The 20,111-nt window shown below is 37.5% G+C and overlaps 1 protein-coding gene across 1 annotated transcript in view; it reads left to right on the top strand.

Moving 5' to 3' along the window:
* Positions 1 to 20,111, top strand: part of PIWIL2 (piwi like RNA-mediated gene silencing 2) — an 88,335-nt gene that overhangs the window by 26,083 nt on the left and 42,141 nt on the right. The gene's annotated exons all lie outside the window — the stretch shown is intronic.

Below are 20,111 nucleotides of genomic sequence, written 5' to 3'. Positions count from 1 at the left end.
ATATTTAGGTCTTTGATTTATTTTGAATAAATTTTTGTATGTGGTATGAGGTAGGGGTCCAACTTCATTCTTTTGCATGTGGATATCCAGTTATTTCAGCACCATTTATTGGAAAGACTGTCCTTTCCTCCACTGAGTGTTCTTGGCACCCTTGTTGAAAATCAGTTCAACACATGGGTTTATTTCTTGACTCTCAGTTCTGTTCCATTGGTTTATATGACTGTCTTAATACAGTGCCGCACTGTCTTATTACTGTTACTATGTATTAAGTTTTGAAATTGGGAAATACGAGTCTTCCAACCTTGTTCTTCTTCAAGATTGTTTTGACAATTCTGGATCTCTTGCACTGTATATGAATTTTAGAATCAGCTTGTCAAACTCCACCAATATGTCAACTGGAATTCTGATAGGGATCTGTTGAATCGGTAGGTTAATTTGAAGAGTATTGCCATCTTAACAAAATTAAGTCTTCTGATCTATGAACAGAAGAGTTTTTCCATTTATTTAGATCTTCTTTAATTTCTTTAAACAGTGTTTTGTAGTTTTCAGAGTATAAGTTTCACATTTATTCCTAAGTACAGGTATTTTAGTCTTTTTGAGGATTTTGTAAATTGAATTTTTAAATTTCATTTTTGGATTGTTCATTGCAAGTGTATAGAAATACAGTTGATTTTTGTATATTGATCTTTTATCCTTCGGCCTCTTTTTTTTTTTTTTTTTGCGGTACGCAGGCCTCTCACTGTTGTGGTCTCTCCCGTTGCGGAGCATAGGCTCCGGATGCGCAGACTCAGCGGCCATGGCTCACGGGCCCAGCCGCTCCGCGGCATGTGGGATCTTCCCAGGCTGGGGCACGAACCCGTGTCCCCTGCATCGGCAGGCGGACACTCAACCACTGCGCCACCAGGGAAGCCCCCTTCAGCCTCTTTGAATTCATTTATTCTAATAGTTTTTTCATGGATACCTTGGAATTTTCTATATAAGAGGTCATGTCATCTGAAAATAGAGATATTTTTACTTCTTCCTTTCCAATATGGATGTCTTTTATTTTTTTCTTGCTGAATTGCCCTGCTGGGACCTCTAGTACAGTGCTGAATAGAAGTGGTGAGAGTGGACATCCTTTTCCTGTTCTGATTTTAGGGCGGAAAAGCATCCAGTCTTTCATTATTAAGTATGATGTTAGTTATGGGTTTTTGAAGATGCCCTTTATCAAGTTGAGGAAGTTCCTTTTTATTCTTAGTTTGATGAGTGTTTTTATCATGAAAGGCTGTTGGATTTTGTTGACTGCTTTTCCTGTGTCTATAGAGATGACCACTTTAAAAATTCTATCTGATTTTTAAATTGAGTTTTGGATGTTAAATCCACCTTACATTCTTGGGATAAATCCTACTTGGTCATATTGTTTAATTCTTTTCCTATGTTGCTGGATTTGGTTTGCTTGTATTTTGTTGGGAATTTTTGTGTCTGTATTCATAAGAGATATTGGTCTGTCGTTTTCTTGTGATGCCTTTGTCTGGTTTTGATATCTGGGTAATACTGACCTTATAGAAAAAAAAAAGGGAAGTATTCCCTCCCTGTTCTATTTTTTTGAAGAGTTGTAAAGGATGGGTATTCATTCTTCTTTGAATGCTCAGTAGAAATTCAACAGTGAAGCCATCTGGGCTTGGGTTTTTCTTTGTGTTCAGCTTTTTAATTACTAATTCATTGTCTTGTTAGAGGTTTCTTCACATTTTTAATTTATTCTTGGGTCAGTTTTGGTAGTTTATGACTTTCTAGGAATTTATCCATTTCATTTAAAGGGATCTAATTTGTTGGCATACTGCTGTTCAAAGTATTCCCTTATAATCCTCCTTATTTCTGTGAGGCCAGTAGTGATGTCCCCTCTTTCATTCCTGATTTTAGCAATCTGGGTCTCCTTTTTTCCACAGGTGGTCTAGCTAAAGGTTTGTCAGTGTTGTTGTTCTCTTAAAAACACCAGCGTTTGGTTTTGTTGATGTCCCTGTTTCATTACTTACCACCCATATTGATTATTTACTTCCTTCTGCTTGCTTTATTTTTAAATGTTTTAAAACTTACTATTACTGGTTCATTATAAAGGGTGCAAACTCAGGAAGAGCCAAATGGAAGAAATGCTTGGAGCAGTGGAGGAGAATAGGGGGTCGGGGGCTTCCATGCTCTCTCCAGGCACACCCACCCTCCCAGCACTTCCATGAATTGAGCAATCAAGAAGCTCCCCCAAACCCATCAGTTAGAGGTTTTTATGGAGGTTCTGTTATGTAGGCATTATTGGTTAGATCATTGGTCTTTGGTGACCAAGTTCAATCTGCAGCCCCCTCTCCCCTCCCCAGAAATTGAGGGGTGGGGCTGAAAGTTCTCAGTTATGGGGCTGAAAGACTAGGTTATGCCTTAGTCTTTCTGGGGACCATCCCCAGTCCTGAAGCTACTCATGGGCTCCCAACCCCCTGTCATCTCATCTTCTGCTTGTTTCAGGTTTAGTTTGCTCTTCTTTTTCCAGTGTCTCAAGGTAGAAGTTTTGGTTATTTATTTGAGGTATTTTTTCTTTTTAATGTAGGAATTTACAGCTATAAATTCTCCTGTAAGTATTGCTTTAGATGTATACCGTAAGTTTGATTATGTTGTATTTTCATTTTCATCTAACTCAAAGTATTTTTTAATTTCCCTTGTAATGTCTTGTTTGACCCATTGATTATCTAGGGTAATATATTGTTTAATTTCCACATACTTGTGTACTTCCCCAAATTTCTTCCTGTTATTTATTTCTAATTTCATTCTGTGGTTGTCAGAGGACTGACTTTGTGTATTTCTATCCTTTTATTGAGGTTTGTTTTATAATTTAGCATGTGATCTATACTGGAAAATGTCACATGTGCACTTCGGGCATTTTAACTTTAACTCAAAAAAATTTTTTTTCTATTTACCAAGGAAAGTGCAAGAGTTAGGATTGTAGTGTGTCTTTATATCAGAAGCAGGGAGATGTTGAGACTTTGACATTAGCAAACCCATGACAAACAAGAGAAAGAAGCACTAAGGTCGTCTAAGGATGTGTGTTTGTGAACTGTATCTCAGGTTCCAACCACAGATAGGAAGGGGCCATGAGATCAGTGACCCAACTATCATTGACCCTGGAATTTGAACTAAATAAACAGTCACCTTCTTTCACAAATTGACAAGGAATGCCTTCATGACATTTGAGAAATTTGCTTTTTTACAAATTGGTTGCTGATCTAATGGACCTCCAACCATAATGTCTCGGGAGTAGGTTGGCTTGTTTTCAAGACTTATCTGGCTATGCCTCTATCCATTCCTTATAGAACAAACACTCCCACGTACATTTAACAGAGACAAGGAAATCGAGGACAAAACAAAAACAAATAAAAGAAGACTTTATGCATATTGACAAGTAATAGCAAAAGCAAAATAAGCAAATGAAGAATAATCAGTTTAATAGCAAAAGTATTTTCAAATAGTATATCTTCAAAACAAAAAGCCTAAAAACCTTGTACAAAGAGCTAGGTCTAATTATATACCAGATAATGCACTTCTAAACTGAAAGGTCAATATTATTAAAGCAACTAGAGCCTAATGAAACTAGTTAGACATCAGATGGTTGTTGGGATTGACTAACTTGTCAGCAGATCTGAAGGACAGTGGAATTAAGCATAAGGGGCCCAATGAGTGCATCTATTGGTTTGAGACTCCCTGGAGTGTTGCCTGGGAAGAGTTTTCACAGTTATCTTGCTGAGACCTCCAGAATTATCAAAGGATGATGAGACCTTTTAGAGAAAGCTGATTTACTGCTTACTACAGTAAGAGACTGTTGATCTTATATAGAGTACTGTATTTGAGAAGTGTGTAGTTCAGGACTGCAGACTTACAACGGGCCAAGTAGGTCAACATCGTCTGTAAAAGCATTGTTGCTCAGGTGAGACTATTGATTGATTAGCACTTGGTGGGATGCTTATTGGATTATCATTCCCTCATTTCCAGAAACAAGGGGATGACACTGGTTGAGTTGGCTTGCAGAAGTGTGTTTTCTGAGGTGAGTTGATGTAGATTAATTAAGCAGGTTTAAAATTGGTTCTTATGACTACTTGTTACCATTACTACAGAACAATCCATCTTTTCTGAAGTTTGTGGGGATTTTTTTTATTCCCAAGAGTGTATGAATATCTATGTTTTCATCCAGTTTCATTGTTTAATTTTTTACATATTAATTTATTTTATTTATTTATTTTTGATTGTGTTGGGTCTTCGTTGCCGCATGTGGGCTTTCTCTAGTTGCAGCGGGTGGGGGCTACTCTTCGTTGCGGTGCGCGGGCTTCTCATTGTGGTGGCTTCTCTTGTTGTGGAGCATGGGCTCTAGAGCGCAGGCTCAGTAGTTAGTTGCTCCATGGCATGTGGGATCTTCCTGGAGCAGGGCTCGAACCCATGTCCCCTGCATTGGCAGGTGGATTTTAACCACTGTGCTACCAGGGCAGCCTCTACCTATTAATTTTAAATTCATAAAGAATTTTAATTTTTAAATGAGTAGGAAATTATTCTATTTTTTCTTTTTTTTTTAAAATTGAAGTATAGTTGATTTACAGTATTGTGTTAGTTTCAGGTGTACAGCATAGTGATTCTTCTTTTTTGCAGATTATAGTCCATTATAAGTTATTACAAGATACTAGGTATAATTCCCTGTGCTATACAGTAAATTCTTGTTGCTTATCTATTTTATGTATAGTAGTTTGTATCTGTTAACCTCATACTCCTAATTTGTTCCTCTCCCCCTCTCTCTCCCCTTTGGTACCCGAAAGTTTGTTTTCTATGTCTCTGAGTCTGTTTCTGTTTTGTATATGGATTCATTTGTATATTTTTTTAGATTTCATATACAAGTGATTTATGTTTCTCTGCCTGACTTACTTCACTAAGTGTAATATTCTCTAGGTACATCCTTATCGCTGCAGATGGCAATATTTCATTCTTTTTTACGGCTGAGTATTTTTCCATTGTGTATATATACTGCATCTTCTTAAACCAATCATCTGTTGATGGGAATTTGAGTTGTTTCCATGTCTTGGCTATTGTAAATAGTGCCACTATGAACATTGGGGTACATGTATCTTTTCAAATTAGAGTGTTTGTTTTTTTCTGGATATATACCTAGGATTGGAATTGCTGGATTATATGGTAGTTCCATTTCTGGTTTTTTAAGGAACCTCCATAGTGTTCTCCATAGTGGCTGAACCAATTTACATTCCCACCAACAGTATAGAAGAGGATGCGTTTTTCTCCACACTCTCCAGCATTTATTATTTATAGACTTTTTGATAATGGCCATTCTGACCAGAGTGAGGTGATACCTCATTGTAGTTTTGATTTGCATTTCTCTGATAATTAACGATTTTGAACATCTTTTCATGTGTCTGTTGGCCATCTGTATGTCTTCTTCGGAGAAATGTCTGTTTAGCTCTTCTGCCCGTTTTTTGATAAGATTGTTTATTTTTTTCATATTGAGCTGTTTGTATATTGGAAATTAATCACTTGGCAGTAGCATTGTTTGCATATGTTTTCTCCCATTCTGTAGGTTGTCTGTAGTGTTGATGGTTTCCTTTGCTGTGCAAAAGCTTTTAGGTTTGATTAGGTCCCATTTCTTTATTTTTGCTTTTATTTATTTATTTATTTTGCCTTGGGAGACTGATCTAAGAAAATATTGCTACAATTTATGTCAAAGTTTCACCTGTCTTCTCTTCTAGGAGTTTTATGGTGTCATGTCTTACATTTAGATCTTTAAGCCATTTTGAGGTTTTTTTTTGTATATGGTGTGAGAAAGTCTAATTTCATTGTTTTCCACGTAGGCCAGTTTTCCCCAACACCATTGTTGAAGAGACTGTCTTTTCTCCATTGTATATTCCTGCTTCCTTTGTCATAGATTAATTGACTCTAGCTGCATGGGGTTATTTCTTGGCTCTCTGATCTATTGATCTATGTTTATTGGTCTACAGCCTGTTTTTGTGCCAGTGTCACTGTGTTTTGATTACTGTAGCTTTGTAGTATAGTTTCATGTCTGGGAGGGTGATACCCCAACTTGTTCTTTTTTCTCAAGATTGCTTTGGCAGTTTGGGATCTTTTGTGGTTCCACATAAATTTTAGGATTATTTGTTCTAGTTCTGTGAAAAATGTTCTGGGTATTTTGATAGGAATTGCATTAAATCTGTAGGTTGCTTTGAGTAGTATGGCCACTTTAACAATATTAATTCTTCTAGTCCAAGAGCATGGGATAGCTTTCCATTTTCTTTGAATCATCTTTAATTTCCTGTATCATTATTTTATAGTTTTCAGAGTGTAAGTCTTTCACCTCCTTGGTTAAGTTTATTCCTGTAAACTTTGTTTGTTCGATGTAATTTTAAAAGAGATTGTTTTTTTAGTTTCTGCTTCTGATATTTCATTATTAGTATATGTAATGCAACAGATGTCTGTGTATTGATCTTACACCCTGCTACCTCGCTCACTTCATATATTAGTTCTGATAGTTTTTGTGTGGAGACTTTAGCATTCTGAAAATGGAGTATCATATCATCTGCAGGTAGAGACAGTTTTACTTCTTCCATTCCAACTTGGATACCTTTTATTTCTTTTTCTTGTCTGATTGCTGTGGCTAGGACTTGCAATACTATGTTGAATGTAAGCAGTGAGAGTGGGCACCCTTGTCTTGTTCCTGAATTCAGTGAAAAGGCTTTCAGCTCAATACCATTGAGTATTACGTTGGCTGTGGGTTTGTTGTAAATGAACTTTATTATGTTGAGCTATGTTCCCTCTGTATCACTTTGATGAGCAATTTTATCATGAATGGATGTTGAATTTTTTTCAAATACTTTTTCTGTGTCTATTGAGATGATCATGTGGTTTTTGGCTTTCTTTTTTGTTAATGTGGTGTATCCCATTGATTCATTTGAGTATATTGAACCAACCTTCTGTCCCTGGAATGAATCCAGCTTGGTCATAGTGTATGATCCTTTTTATGTATTGTTGAATTTGGTTTGCTAATATTTTGTTGAGGATTTTTGCATCTATATTCATTGAAGGTATTGGCCTGTAATTTTCTTTTTTTTGTAGTGTCTTTGTCTGGTTTTGGTATCAGGGTAATGGTTGCCTCATAGAATGATTATGGGAGTGTTCCCTCCTCTTCAGTTTTTTGGAGTAGCTTGAGAAGGGTAGGTATAAGTTCTTTATAAGTTGGAAAGAATTCCCCAGTGAAGCAGTCTGGTCCTGGACTTTTGTTTGCAGGGAGTTTTTTAAAATTACAGATTCAATTTCAGTTCTAGTGATCTGTCTGTTTAAATTGTCTGTTTCTTATTTTTTATATATATAAATTTATTTGTTTATTAAGTTTTGGCTGCGTTGGGTCTTCATTGCTGTACGCAGGCTTTCTCTAGTTGTGGCGAGCGGGGACTACTCTTCGTTGCAGTGTGCAGGCTTCTCCTTGCAGTGGCTTTTCTTGTGGAACATGGGCTCTAGGCACGCGGGCTTCAGTAGTTGTGGCAGGCTAGGTAAGTTGTGGCTCGTGGGCTCTAGAGCGCAGGCTCAGTAGTTGTGGCGTACAGGCTTAGTTACTCCGTGGCATGTGGGGTCTTCCTGGACCAGGGATCGAACCTGTGTCCCCTGCGTTGGCAAGCAGATTCTTATCCACTGTGCGACCAGGGAAGTCCCTCTGTTGTTCTTTTAACTCTATTTTATTTCCTCTCAGATCTTTATTATTTTCTTCCTTCTGCTGACTTTGGGCTTTGTTTATTCTTTTTCTAATCCTTTAGGTGGTAGGTTAGGTTGTTTATTTGAGATTTTTCTTGTTTCTTGAGGAAGACCTGTATCACTATGAACCTCCATCTTAGAACTGCATTTGCTGCATCCCATACATTTTGTAAAGTTATGTTTTCATTTTCATTTGTCTCTATCCATTTTTTAATGATCCTTTTTTTTCTCACTAATTTGAAATGCCACAAGTAATTACTGTGTACTCAATCCTAATCTGTATTTCAGTCTAGTTCTGGCTCCTTTACTCTTTCTTTTTTTCATATTTGTTAAGGCACAATTGACACACAATAAACTGCACACATTTAAAGTATACACTTTGATGAGTTTTGACATATTTTTGTATCTATGACACATCATAATGAAGAAAATGAACATATCCATTGTCCTCTCAAAATTTACTCATGTTTCTTTGAAACCTCTTCTCACTTTTACTTTTCTTCTGCCCTGTGGGCAGCAAACGCTGATCTTCTCTCTGACACTAGAGATTAGTTTGCATTTTCTAGAATTTTATTAAGTGGAATCATATAGTATATACTTTTTTTTTTTGCCATGCCACGTGGCTTGTGGGATCTTAGTTCCCTGACCAGGAATTGAACCCAGGCCCTTGGCAATGACAGCACAGAGTCCTAACCACTGGACTGCCAAGAAAATCCCAGTATGTACTTAGTTGTAGTTGTAGGTATGAAAAGTTTGTTCCTTTTTTATTTCTGAGTAGTATTCTTTTATGTGAATATACTGTAGTTATTAAAATCTACTTACCTGTTGTTTCCACTTGTTGGCTGTTACACATAAAGTTACTGTAAATATTAGGGCACAAGTCTTTCTATGGACACATACTTCTATTTCTCTTAGTTAATACCTGGAAAGTGGAATGGTGGGTCATGTGATAGGTGTACATTTAACTTTCTAAGAAACTGTGTTCCAAAGTAGCTGTACCATTTTACATTCCCACCAGCAGTGTATGAGATTGCAGTTTGTTCTACGTTCTTACCAACACTTGATATATTCAGTCTTTTTAATATTAGAAAATCTGATCAGTATATAGTGGTATCCTGTTGTGGTTTTATTTTGTTTTATTTTATTTCTTTTTGCGGTGAGAACATTTAAGATCCTGTGTTTGATTTTAATGCTTTCTAAAGGTTTTTTAAAAATTTTTATTTTATATTGGAGTACAGTTGATTAACAATGTTGTGTTAATTTCAGGTGTGCAGCAAAATGATTCAGTTATACATATACATGTATCTATTCTTTTAAAAATTCTTTTCCCATTTAGGTTATTACAGAATATTGTGATTTTAATTTGTATTTCCCTAGTGACTAATGATGTTGAGCATCTTTTCCTGTGCTTATTTGCCTTTCATTTACCAACTTTGATGAAATGTCTGTTCAAAACTTTCACCTATGTTTTTTGGTGTTATCTTTTGTGTAAGAATTCTTATATGTGAGAAATATAATCCCTTTATCAAGATACATTATTTGCAAAACTTTTCTCTCAGTCTGTGGCTTGTCTTTTCATTTTTATTAATGATGTCTTTTAAGGATAGAACATTTTTATTTTGATGAAGTCTATTATTAGTTTTTTCTTTCATGGATTGTGTTTTTGGTGTCATATCTAAGAAATTGTTGCCTAACTCAAGGTCATAAAGATTTTCTGTGTTTTATTTTAGGAGGCATATTGTTTAGCTGTTACATTTAGGTTTGTGATCCATTTTGAGTTAACTTTTGTGGACAGTTTGAGGTAGTGGTCTCAGTTCATTTTGTTGCATATAAATACCCAATTATCATAACACTGTTTCTTAAAAAAGACTTTCCTTTCTTACGATTTACCTATGACACCTTTATCATAAACATGTAGGTTTATTTCTGCCTTTCTTTCTCATATAATTTAAAGCTATAAACTTCCCTCTGACCACTGCATTAGCTATAACTCATGATTTTTTGATATATTGGTTTTTTTGTTTTCTTTCAGTTTGAGATATTTCCTAATTTCTCTTGTGCGGCCTTCTTTGAATTATTTAGAGAGTGAAGTTTAATTTCTTGATATTTCCTTTTCTCTCTGTGTTTGGTTTCTAGTCTTATTCTGATGTATTTGGAGAACATATTTTGTATTATTTCAGGTGTTTTAATTTTACTGAAACTTGTTTTATGGCCTAGTATAGAATCTGTGCTAGAGAAAGTTCCATTTGTTGTTGAAAAGGATATGCATTCTGCTGTTTTGGGGTCGACTTTTTTATATATGTCAGTTAGGTTCAGTTGGTTTAATAGTGTTGTTCAAGTCTTCCATATCTTTCCTGATTTTCTACTTATGGTATCAGTTACTAAGAGAGTAATATTGAAATCTTGTCAAGTTGTTTAATTCTTCTTTAAATTGTCAGTTTTTCCTTCGGATATTTTCCTTTGGATACACACACATCTATATTTACATAAATATATATATTTATAATTGCTATATCTTACTGATGTGTTAACCCCTTTATCATTGTGAAATGTGCCTCTTCGTCTCTAGTAATGATTTTGTCTTGAAGTCTATTTTGTCTGACATTAATGTAGCCAGTCTAGCTTTTTTATGGTTACTGTTTGGTATATATTTTCTGTTCTTCTATTTTCAACCTGTTTATGTCTTTGAATATAAAATGTGTATCTTGTAGACAGCATATATCTGGATTTTGGGCTTTTCATCCAGTCTGACAATCTCTGCTTTTGGATTGGCCTATTTAATACTTTTTGTTTGTTTGTTTTGCGGTACGCGGGCCTCTCACTGTTGTGGTCTCTCCCGTTGCGGAGCACAGGCTCCGGACGCGCAGGCTCAGCGGCCATGGCTCACGGGCCCAGCCGCTCCGCGGCATGTGGGATCTTCCCGGACCGGGGCACGAACCCATGTCCCCTGCGTCGGCAGGCGGACTCTCAACCACTGCGCCACCAGGGAAGCTCTATTTAATACTTTTTAAAAATTTTATTTAGTTATTCATTTATTTATGACTGCCTTGGGTCTTGGTTGCTGCGCATGGGCTCTCTCTAGTTGTGGCGAGCAGGGGCTACTCTTCGATGTGGTGTGTGGGTTTCTCATTGCGGTGGCTTCTCTTGTTGTGGAGCACGGGCTCTAGGTGCGTGGGCTTCAGTAGTTGTGGCACGCAGGCTTAGTAGTTGTGGCTCATGGGCTCTAGAGCGCAGGCTCAGTAGTTGTGGCGCACGGGCTTAGTTGTTCCGTGGCATGTTGGATTTTCCTGGGCCAGGGTTCTTCCTGTGTCCACTGCATTGGCAGGCAGATTCTTAACCACTGTGCCACCAGGAAAGCCCTGTTTAATACCTTTATATTAAACATTAGTATTTACATTGTTGGCTGTATGTCTGTCATTTGCTATTTTGTTTTCTGTATGTCTCCTGTCTTTTTTCCCCTTCATTCCTTCTTTATTGCCTTCTTCTGTGTTAAGTATTTTTTAGTGTACCATTTAAATTCCTCTGTTGATTGTGTGTGTGTGTTTGTTCTGAGGACTTCAGTAAGTATCTTACACGTATCGTAGTCTATTTTACATTAATACATAATTCTAGTAAAACCTAGAAATTTGGCTCCAATATAGTTCCATATTTCTCCCCTCTTTATGCATACACGCGCACACACAGTATATATGTTATAAACCCAACAGTACAGTATTTTAGTTATTGCTTTAAACAATCAATATAAACAGTCTTATGATTTTTTTAAGAAATGAAGAAAAAATATATTCATATATAGTCTTTTTATATTTACCTACATATATATCATTTCCAGTATTCTTCCTTCCTGTGGATCCAGATTGCCATCTGGTTTTGCTTTCTTTTAGCCTGAGGGACTTCCTTTAGTATTTCCTGTAGAGCAGGTCTTCCAGCAATATGTTCTCTTAGTTTTTGTTTACCTGGGAATGATTTTATGTCGCCTTCATTTTTTTTAAACAGCTTTATTGAGATTGAACTATATACCATACAGTTCATTCATTTAAAGGATACCATTAATGGCTTTTAGTATATTCATTATGCATCCATCACTACAGTCAATTTTAGAATATTTCCATTACCCCCAGAAGAAACCCTACACCCCTTAGCCATTACCCACCCCTACTCCCTATCAAATTTCCCTCCCCAGTTCTAGGCAACCAATAACCTATTTTCTATATCTATAGATTTACCTGTTCTGGACATTTCATATAGGAATCATACAGTATATGGTCCTTTGTGACTTCATTTTCATCTTTGAAAAACAATTTCGGGAATTCCCTGGAGGTCCAGTGGTTAGGACTCCATGCTCTCACTGCTGAGGGCCCAGGTTCGATCCCTAGTCAAGGAACTAAAATCCCGTAAGCCACAAGGCGTGGTCAAAAAAAAAAAAAGGATATAGATTTTTCTGTTAGACATTTTTTTTTTCCTGCCCTTTTCTGCCCTTTGAACATGTCATTACTCTGCCTTCTGGCCTCCATTGTTTCAGATGAGAAGTAGGTTTATCTGTTTATTTATTTATTTATTTTTGGGTGTGTTGGGTCTTCGTTGCTGTGCGGGGGCTTCTCATTGCAGTGGCTTCTCTTGCTGCGGAGCATGGGCTCTAGGGGCGCAGGCTTCAGTAGTTGTGGCACGTGGGCTGGGCTCAGTAGTTGTGGCTCGCGGACTCTATAGCTCAGGCTCAGTAGTTGTGGCGCATGGGTTTAGTTGCTCCACGGCATGTGGGATATTCCTGGACCAGGGCTCGAGCCCGTGTCCCCTATGTAGGCAGGTGGATTCTTAACCGCCGCGCCACCAGGGAAACCCGAGAAGTAGGTTTTTAACCATATTGTTGTTCTCCTGTATATGATGCGTCATTTTTCTCTTGCTGCTATCAATATTTTTCTCTTTGGCTTTGGATTTTGGTCCATGATGTGTCTAGGTGTGGTTCTCATTGCGTTTATCATACTTAAGATTCATTGAGATTATGGATTTATAAGTAATTTCTTTAATCAAATTTGGGAAGTTTTAGGCCACTGTTTTCTTTTAATATTTTTCTTTCCTCTCTTGTCCGCCTTCTGGGACTCTCAGTATATTTATGTTGTCACTCTTTATATTGTCTCATAGGATTTTGTGTCATCTGTCTTTAATATCTTTCTCTTCTTGGCATTGAGTACTTTCTATTGATCTATCTTTATGTTGTTGGCTATTTATTCTGACATTTCAAATCTGCTGGTGAGTTCATCTTATCAATTTTTCTTTTTTTGTTGTTGTTGTTTTTTTGTTTGTTTTTGTTTTAGTTTTGCGGGTACGCGGGCCTCTCACTGTTGTGGCCTCTCCCGTTGCGGAGCACAGGCTCCGGACGCGCAGGCTCAGCGGCCATGGCTCACGGGCCCAACCGCTTTGCGGCATGTGGGATCTTCCCGGACCAGGGCATGAACCCGTGTCCCCTGCATTGGCAGGCGGACTCTCAACCACTGCGCCACCAGGGAAGCCCCAATTTTTCATTTTGATTGTATTTTCCAACTTCACGGTTTCTTCTTCCCTGCCCCCTCCCTCTCCCCCTCCTCCTCCTTCTCCCCTTTCTCCCCCCTCCTTCCCCTCCTCCTCCTCCTGTTTTTTTTTTTTTTTCAGTTTCTATTTCTCTATCGAGATGTGCCCTATTTGGCAATTTGTCATCATATTTTCCTTTAGTTATTTGAAGATGCTTATAATAGCTGCTTTGAATTCTTTGTGTGCAAAGTCCAACATGTAAACCCTCTTGAATAAGTTTCTGTTGACTGCTTTTTTTCATGATTATTGGCCATGCTTTCCTGTTTCTTTGCACATTTAATAATTTGTAATTGAAAAGTAAACATTTCAGATAACATATTGTAGCAAATCTGGATCCTGTTTTATTTTTCTGAGTTTTGAAAAATTATGACTTGTTCCTACTTAAACTGTGGACTCTGTATCCTCTGTGGAGTGCTGCTGCTGATGTTTCTGCTCAATTTTTCTATTCTTGTTTTGATATTTTAGCCTGGCTTCCTTGGGATCACACCTTTGTATAGTTTAGAGGCTCAGGCAATAATTTGAGTAGAGGTTGTACCTTACAGGTTGAACCCATAAGGCTTTCATTCTCTGCTGATGAATCTATGTGTGGGTTGAAAAGCTCAATCAAAGTTATGGGTAGTTCTCACATGTGTCTTGGCTTTCACTTTTAGCAAGTCTCTCCTGGCTTTCTCCTGAGCATATGTAAGTTTCCTAGTCAGGCAAAGATGTGTGGTGAGCTTATCTTAAACCTTTCTATTGCCCTCTGATTTCTAGAATCTATTTGTTAAATTTCTAGCTACTCTGCTCCTTGTACTTGGGGTACAACCTTGGGCTAGCAAAACTTTGGTTTTACCCATTACAATAGGTAGCTGGCTTGCTATCCATTTCCACTCCATCCTCAGGTTGTATTTTCCCACTCTGGCAGGTAAAACTACCCTTTCTCGGTGACTGAAAGGGTGGGATAGAAAAGATGGGGACCATCCCAGGAAAGGTCACAAATTCCTGCTGTTCTTACCAGAAACTTTAGGTGTTGTTTAAAATAAAAAAAAATGCTTCTCAATTTGTTGTCTGCCTTTGGTTGATTTCCAGTGTGTTAAAATGGTTGTTTTTAACAATTTTGTCTAGTTTTATACTTGATTTTTATAGAAAGGAATTGCTGACATCTTCATACTGCTGTAATGAGAGGTCCTTTTTTTAATTTCATTTTTTGTTATTGAGGTATAATTAATATGCCATAAAATTAGCCACTTTTAAAATTCACTGGTTTTTAGTATATACACAAATCACTGTATGTAAAAAATGGTGAAAGCTAAATAAGGTTACTATTTTATTCTAGAACATTTTCATCACAACCCACAAAAGAACCCCCTTACTTATTACCCCTTTTTATATTTGAAATGTAAATTTTTTCAGAACTTTCAGATTCAGGTTCCTTTACATTAATTTGCCAGCCATTTTTTGAGCTCTTTCAACTGGACCCAACTCTTTCTTCAGCTTTTAAAAATTTTTCTTTGTTTCCCTTCTGTAAATTATTTTGTATTTATCTTTTATCCCTTGGACTTGTCTTCTGTGTCTGGATATCCTTCATTTTATCATACTCATCTCTATTTCCTCAGAGTGCTAAAACAATTTCTTTCTTTTTTCATGGAAAGGCATTTTATTTTAAATATAGCAGGGTGTACATGTCAATCCCAAACTCCCAATCTATTCCTTCCTCACAACCCTCCACCCTGATAGCCATAAATTTGTTCTCTAAGTCTGTGAGTCTGATTCTGTTTTGTAAATCAGTTCATTTGTATCATTTGTTTTTAGATTCTGCATATAAGCGGTATCTTACATTTGTCTTTCTGTCGGACTTCACTTAAGTATGATAATCTTCAGGTCCATACATGTTTCTATAAATGGCATTATTTCATTCTTTTTAATGGCTGAATAATATTCCATTGTATATATGTACCACATCTTCTTTATCCATTTATCTGTCAATGGACATTTAGGTTGCTTAAAACAACTTCTTAAGACCAATTTTTAATTCATAAATTTGATTTTCTAGGCCAAGATTCGCTGCCTCTGTTACCTTTGCTAAAATTTCTAATGGTTGGCACTCTTGCTTTATTTATTTTTTATAAATTTATTTATTTTGGCTGCGTTGGGTCTTCATTGCTGTGCGTGGGCTTTCTCTAGTTGCGTCGAGCAGGGGCTACTCTTCGTTGCAGTGCACAGGCTTCTCATTGTGGTGGCTTCTCTTGTTGCGGAGCACAAGCTCTAGGCATGCGGACTTCAGTAGTTGTGGCATACAGGCTCAGTAGTTGTGGCTTGTGGGCTGTAGAGCGCAGACTCAGTAGTTGTGGCGCACGGGCTTAGTTGCTCCGCGGCATGTGGGATCTTCCTGGACCAGGGCTCGAACCCGGGTCCCCTGCATTGGCAGGTGGTTTCTTAACCACTGCACCACCAGGGAAGCCGCGCTTTATTTTTCATTAAAGCAATCTCTACTGCTTTCAAATTATTGTCCTTTCATAAATTCAGTAGTCTTTTGAATATCATTAAAAATAAGAATTACTGTTAAAATATTTTTTATTTTATATATGCTTTTTTCTTTTCTAGAATTAGAAAACTTAGTGTTGAGTTTATTTTTCCCTCTTTCCAGTGTTTGTATTTATGTTTTAATTATTATTTTTAATTTATTTTTTGTTTCTTTTTGCTTCATATTTTTTATGTTTAGAAGACTTTAGGGTTTCACTGGTGGTGCAGTGTTTGAGAGTCTGCCTGCTGATGCAGGGGACACGGGTTCGTGCCCCGGTCCGGGAAGATCCCACATGCCGCAGAGCGGCTGGGCCCGTGAGCCATGGCCGCTGAGCCTGCGCGTCCGGAGCCGGTGCTCCACAATGGGAGAGGCCACAACAGTGAGAGGCCCGCGTACTGCAAAAAAAAAAAAAAAAGACTTTAGTTATGAAAAATTTTAAACATTTTCAAAAATAGAATAGGATAATAAACCCCCTCATTCCTATTTTATACAATCAATAATTATTAATTCATGAGCAACCTGTTTCATGTGGTCTTCTACCACTTTTTCCCACTAAACTTAATTATTTTGAAGCAAATCCTGGACATCTTATTTCTTTCACAAATATTTCAGTATTTATCTCCTAAATTGACTCTCTCTTTAAAACATAACCATAATGTCATTATTACACCTAAATTTTAAATTTCTTATGATCATTATTATATTGGTCTATCCATAGATTATTCCTGTACCAGATTCTCTTCATAAATCAAAACCAAAACTGGCAAATGTCAGTTCTTTGAGATCTAAAACAATTTGTTCAAAAGTAGTCCTTTGTTTTAAGAACCTTATGTATTTGTATTTACATGGAAGACTATCTAAACTATATTAAGTTAAAAATCAAGTTACAAAACACTGTATCTGATATGATTATACACTTCAGGGGGAAATTATTAGTATTCACAAATTTAAGAAAAGCTGAGGAAAAGTGGGTCTCTCACGAATGGATTACAAACCATGTTCAATTTCTGTTTTTTTATAGTAACACTTTTATTTTATAAGCAACATGTAACACTTTTAAAGCAAAACCATAGTAAAGATTAAAGAAAAACAATGATCCCTTAAAAATTGGGCAAAAGATATGCACTGACATTTTACCAAAGAGCTGATTTGTAAGGTAAATAGGTACATGGAAAGGTGTTCCACATCATTAGCCATTAGGGAAATGCAAATTATAACTACAGTGAGATACCAGTATACATCTATTAGAGGAACTAAAATAAAAACTAGTGAAAATACCAAATACTGGTAAGGATGTAGAGAAACTGTCCCTCGCTTACTTGTGTGTGGGAATGTAAAATGGTTCAGCTATGCCAGAGAGTTTTTTGGCAGTTTCTTATAAAGCTAAGCATATACTTATAAAACTAAGCATGCACTTAACCATACGACCCCACAGTCAGACACTTGGGGCATTTTTCCCAGAAAAATGAAAATTTAAGTTCGCACAAAAACTGATACACAGATATGTTCATAGCAGCTTTTATTTGTAATAGCAAAAAAGTGGAAACAACCAAAATGGCCTTCAGCAGGTTAATGGTTAAACTCTAGTACCTCCATACAGTGGAATACTACTCAGCATTAAAAACAAATGTGCTATTGATACAACAACCTGGATGGATCCTCAGGCATTACGCTTAGTGGAAAATGTCAGTCTCAAAAGGTTGCATAATAAAGTTCCATTTATATGGCATTCTCAAAATGACAGAACTATAGTAGAAAACAGATCTGTGGCTTCTGGGGCACAGGGAAGGGGAAGGAGTGTGACCGTGATGGGATAGCATGAGATAGTTCCCTTTATGATGATATGGAACAGTTCTGTGACTGTGATGGTAGCTACACAAACCTATAAATGAGATAAAATTGCATAGAACCACACACACACACACACACACTCACACACACACACACACACACACACACGTCAATGTGTGCAAGAAATGGTGAAGATGGAATAAGGTCTGCAGTTCAGTTAATGATATTGTAACCAGTGCCAATTCCACACATGAAGTTCTCTGTACGAATTTTACAACTTCCTTTGATTTTATAATTATTTGAAAGTAAGAAAATTTTTTAAAAAGATAATTTTAAATGCCATTAGGCTTTCATTACAAGAATCTTAAAGTTCTGATCTTATATTTATTTATTTTTTTAAAAAATTTATTTATTTATTTTTGGCTACGTTAGGTCTTTGTTGCTGTGTGTGGGCTTTCTCTGGTTGCGGCGAGTGGGGGCTACTCTTCGTTGCGGTGCGCAGGCTTCTCATTGCAGTGGCTTCTCTTGTTGCGGAGCACGGGGTCTAGGTGCTCGGGCTTCAGTAGTTGTGGCACGCAGGCTCAGTAGTTGTGGCTTGTGGGCTCTAGAGTACAGGCTCAGTCGTTGTGACGCATGGGCTTAGTTGCTCCGTGTCATGTGGGATCTTCCCAGACCAGGGCTCGAACCCGTGTGGATTCTTAACCACTGCGCCACCAGGGAAGTCCAGTTCTAACCTTTTAATCTAGTGATTTCACTTATGGGAAATCTGTCTCAAAGAAGCAATTTTAAGTATAGAAGAATCTTTATAAAAGATGTTCATCCAGAATTATTTGTTAAGAGTGAAACAATAGAACTATTATTTAAAAAGTAAAGCCAGTGAATTAATGTACCCTCCACTTAGTGAAATAGTATTATGGAACCATTAACATAGTTGAAGATTTTCATTTAAAATACTTTTAATTAATTTTTCTACAATGTTGCATGCATTTAATAGACAATAGTGAGTTAGACAAGCACAAAATGTATTGATGACTAAAACTGTGCAAATAGGAAGCAATAATTCATGAAACTATCTGAGATAAAATCTCTAACCTTATTTCAAAACAGCTTTATGTTCTAAGTGCTTTATATGTATAAAGTCATGGAGTTCTCTCAGCAACACTGTGAGTTAGGTGGTTTTTTCTGACTCCACTTTCACACAAGGAAACTGAGGCACAAGGAGGTTAAGTAACTTGCTCAGGGTCTCACGTGCTGCTAAGTGGCAGAGCCAAGATTTGAACCTAGGCTTTGGCTCCAGGGTCTGTAGTCAGTGTTGAACTGTTTCAAGTTTCTGATGGTTTTTCATCACTTACTGCAGCAAGTTCTGCAGGATACTAATTGCCTACAATGGTAATAGATGTTCAGTGAGGGAAAAGGGAAGGAAGAGTCTGTGGTTCAATAAATTTGTAGGTAAATGAAACTAAATATGTTTCTCTTTTTTATCAGCCTGATGTGGTAATGTATGTTGTGAAGCTCTAAGAAGGGATTATATTATGCAGAATGGACTCAACTTTTTTGATTGTAGAACCTTTTTCACCCCCCCTCAGGACCTCTCAAGGGACCAGTGTTCCTGAGGAATGTACCGTAGTTGACACTGGCCCATAGAAGAGTCCATGCTCTGACCCACAAAGGAATTCATATCTGGTCCCTGTCTGTCTTCAGCCTACACTGACCGTCTTCTGACCCTTTTTCACCTCCTTGCTCGCCCCAGTCCCAGATCCCTGATTGTCCCCTGCATACCTGTACTTCTGCCTAGGGTGTTACTTACCGGCTGCCGTGGCGTCTCTGCCTGGCAGGTTGCTCCTTCAAGTATCACCTGCCTCTGTAAACTTTCCTTGACTTCCTGTGCATGCTCAGACATGCTTTCTGTGAGTTTCTGTTGTTACCTTGTTCATGGCACTGTTATAGAGGTTGGCTCGAGAGTACATTTGTCTGTGGTGAGTCTTTTCATCTCTTCATATTTAGCATCTTCACCAGTGGTGTCTTCTGATAGGTAGTTGTAATTTCTTCCTTCAGCTAGAAAGGGCAAATATAGTTTAAAGAATGTTTTATTGTTCTTCTGTAGACTATCTCCTAATAATGATACAAATTATTTTGATGATCAGTGTACCTTATTTTAAGGAATACAGTGAATTTTGTCAATTTATAGTTGCTGTTTTTAATTTCATTTTTATCCTTTCACTTTTTTTTTTTTTTTTTTTTGCGGTACACGGACCTCTCACTGTTGTGGCCTCTCCCGTTGCGGAGCACAGGCTCTGGACGCGCAGGCTCAGCGGCCATGGCTCACGGGCCCAGCCGCTCTGCTGCATGTGGGATCTTCCCGGACCGGGGCACGAACCCGTGTCCCCTGCATCAGCAGGCGGCCTCTCAATCACTGCGCCACCAGGGAAGCCCTATCCTTTCACTTTTTTGGGTAATGTTAAAAAGGAAAGAGATGAGGGTCCTATCTCTTAAAAGAGACAGC

The sequence above is a fragment of the Tursiops truncatus genome, chromosome 6 (genome assembly GCF_011762595.2).
Source record: "Tursiops truncatus isolate mTurTru1 chromosome 6, mTurTru1.mat.Y, whole genome shotgun sequence".
NCBI classification, from domain to species: domain Eukaryota; kingdom Metazoa; phylum Chordata; class Mammalia; order Artiodactyla; family Delphinidae; genus Tursiops; species Tursiops truncatus.
Note: the sequence above shows the minus strand (reverse complement) of the source record. Positions and strands in the feature narration are given on the sequence as shown.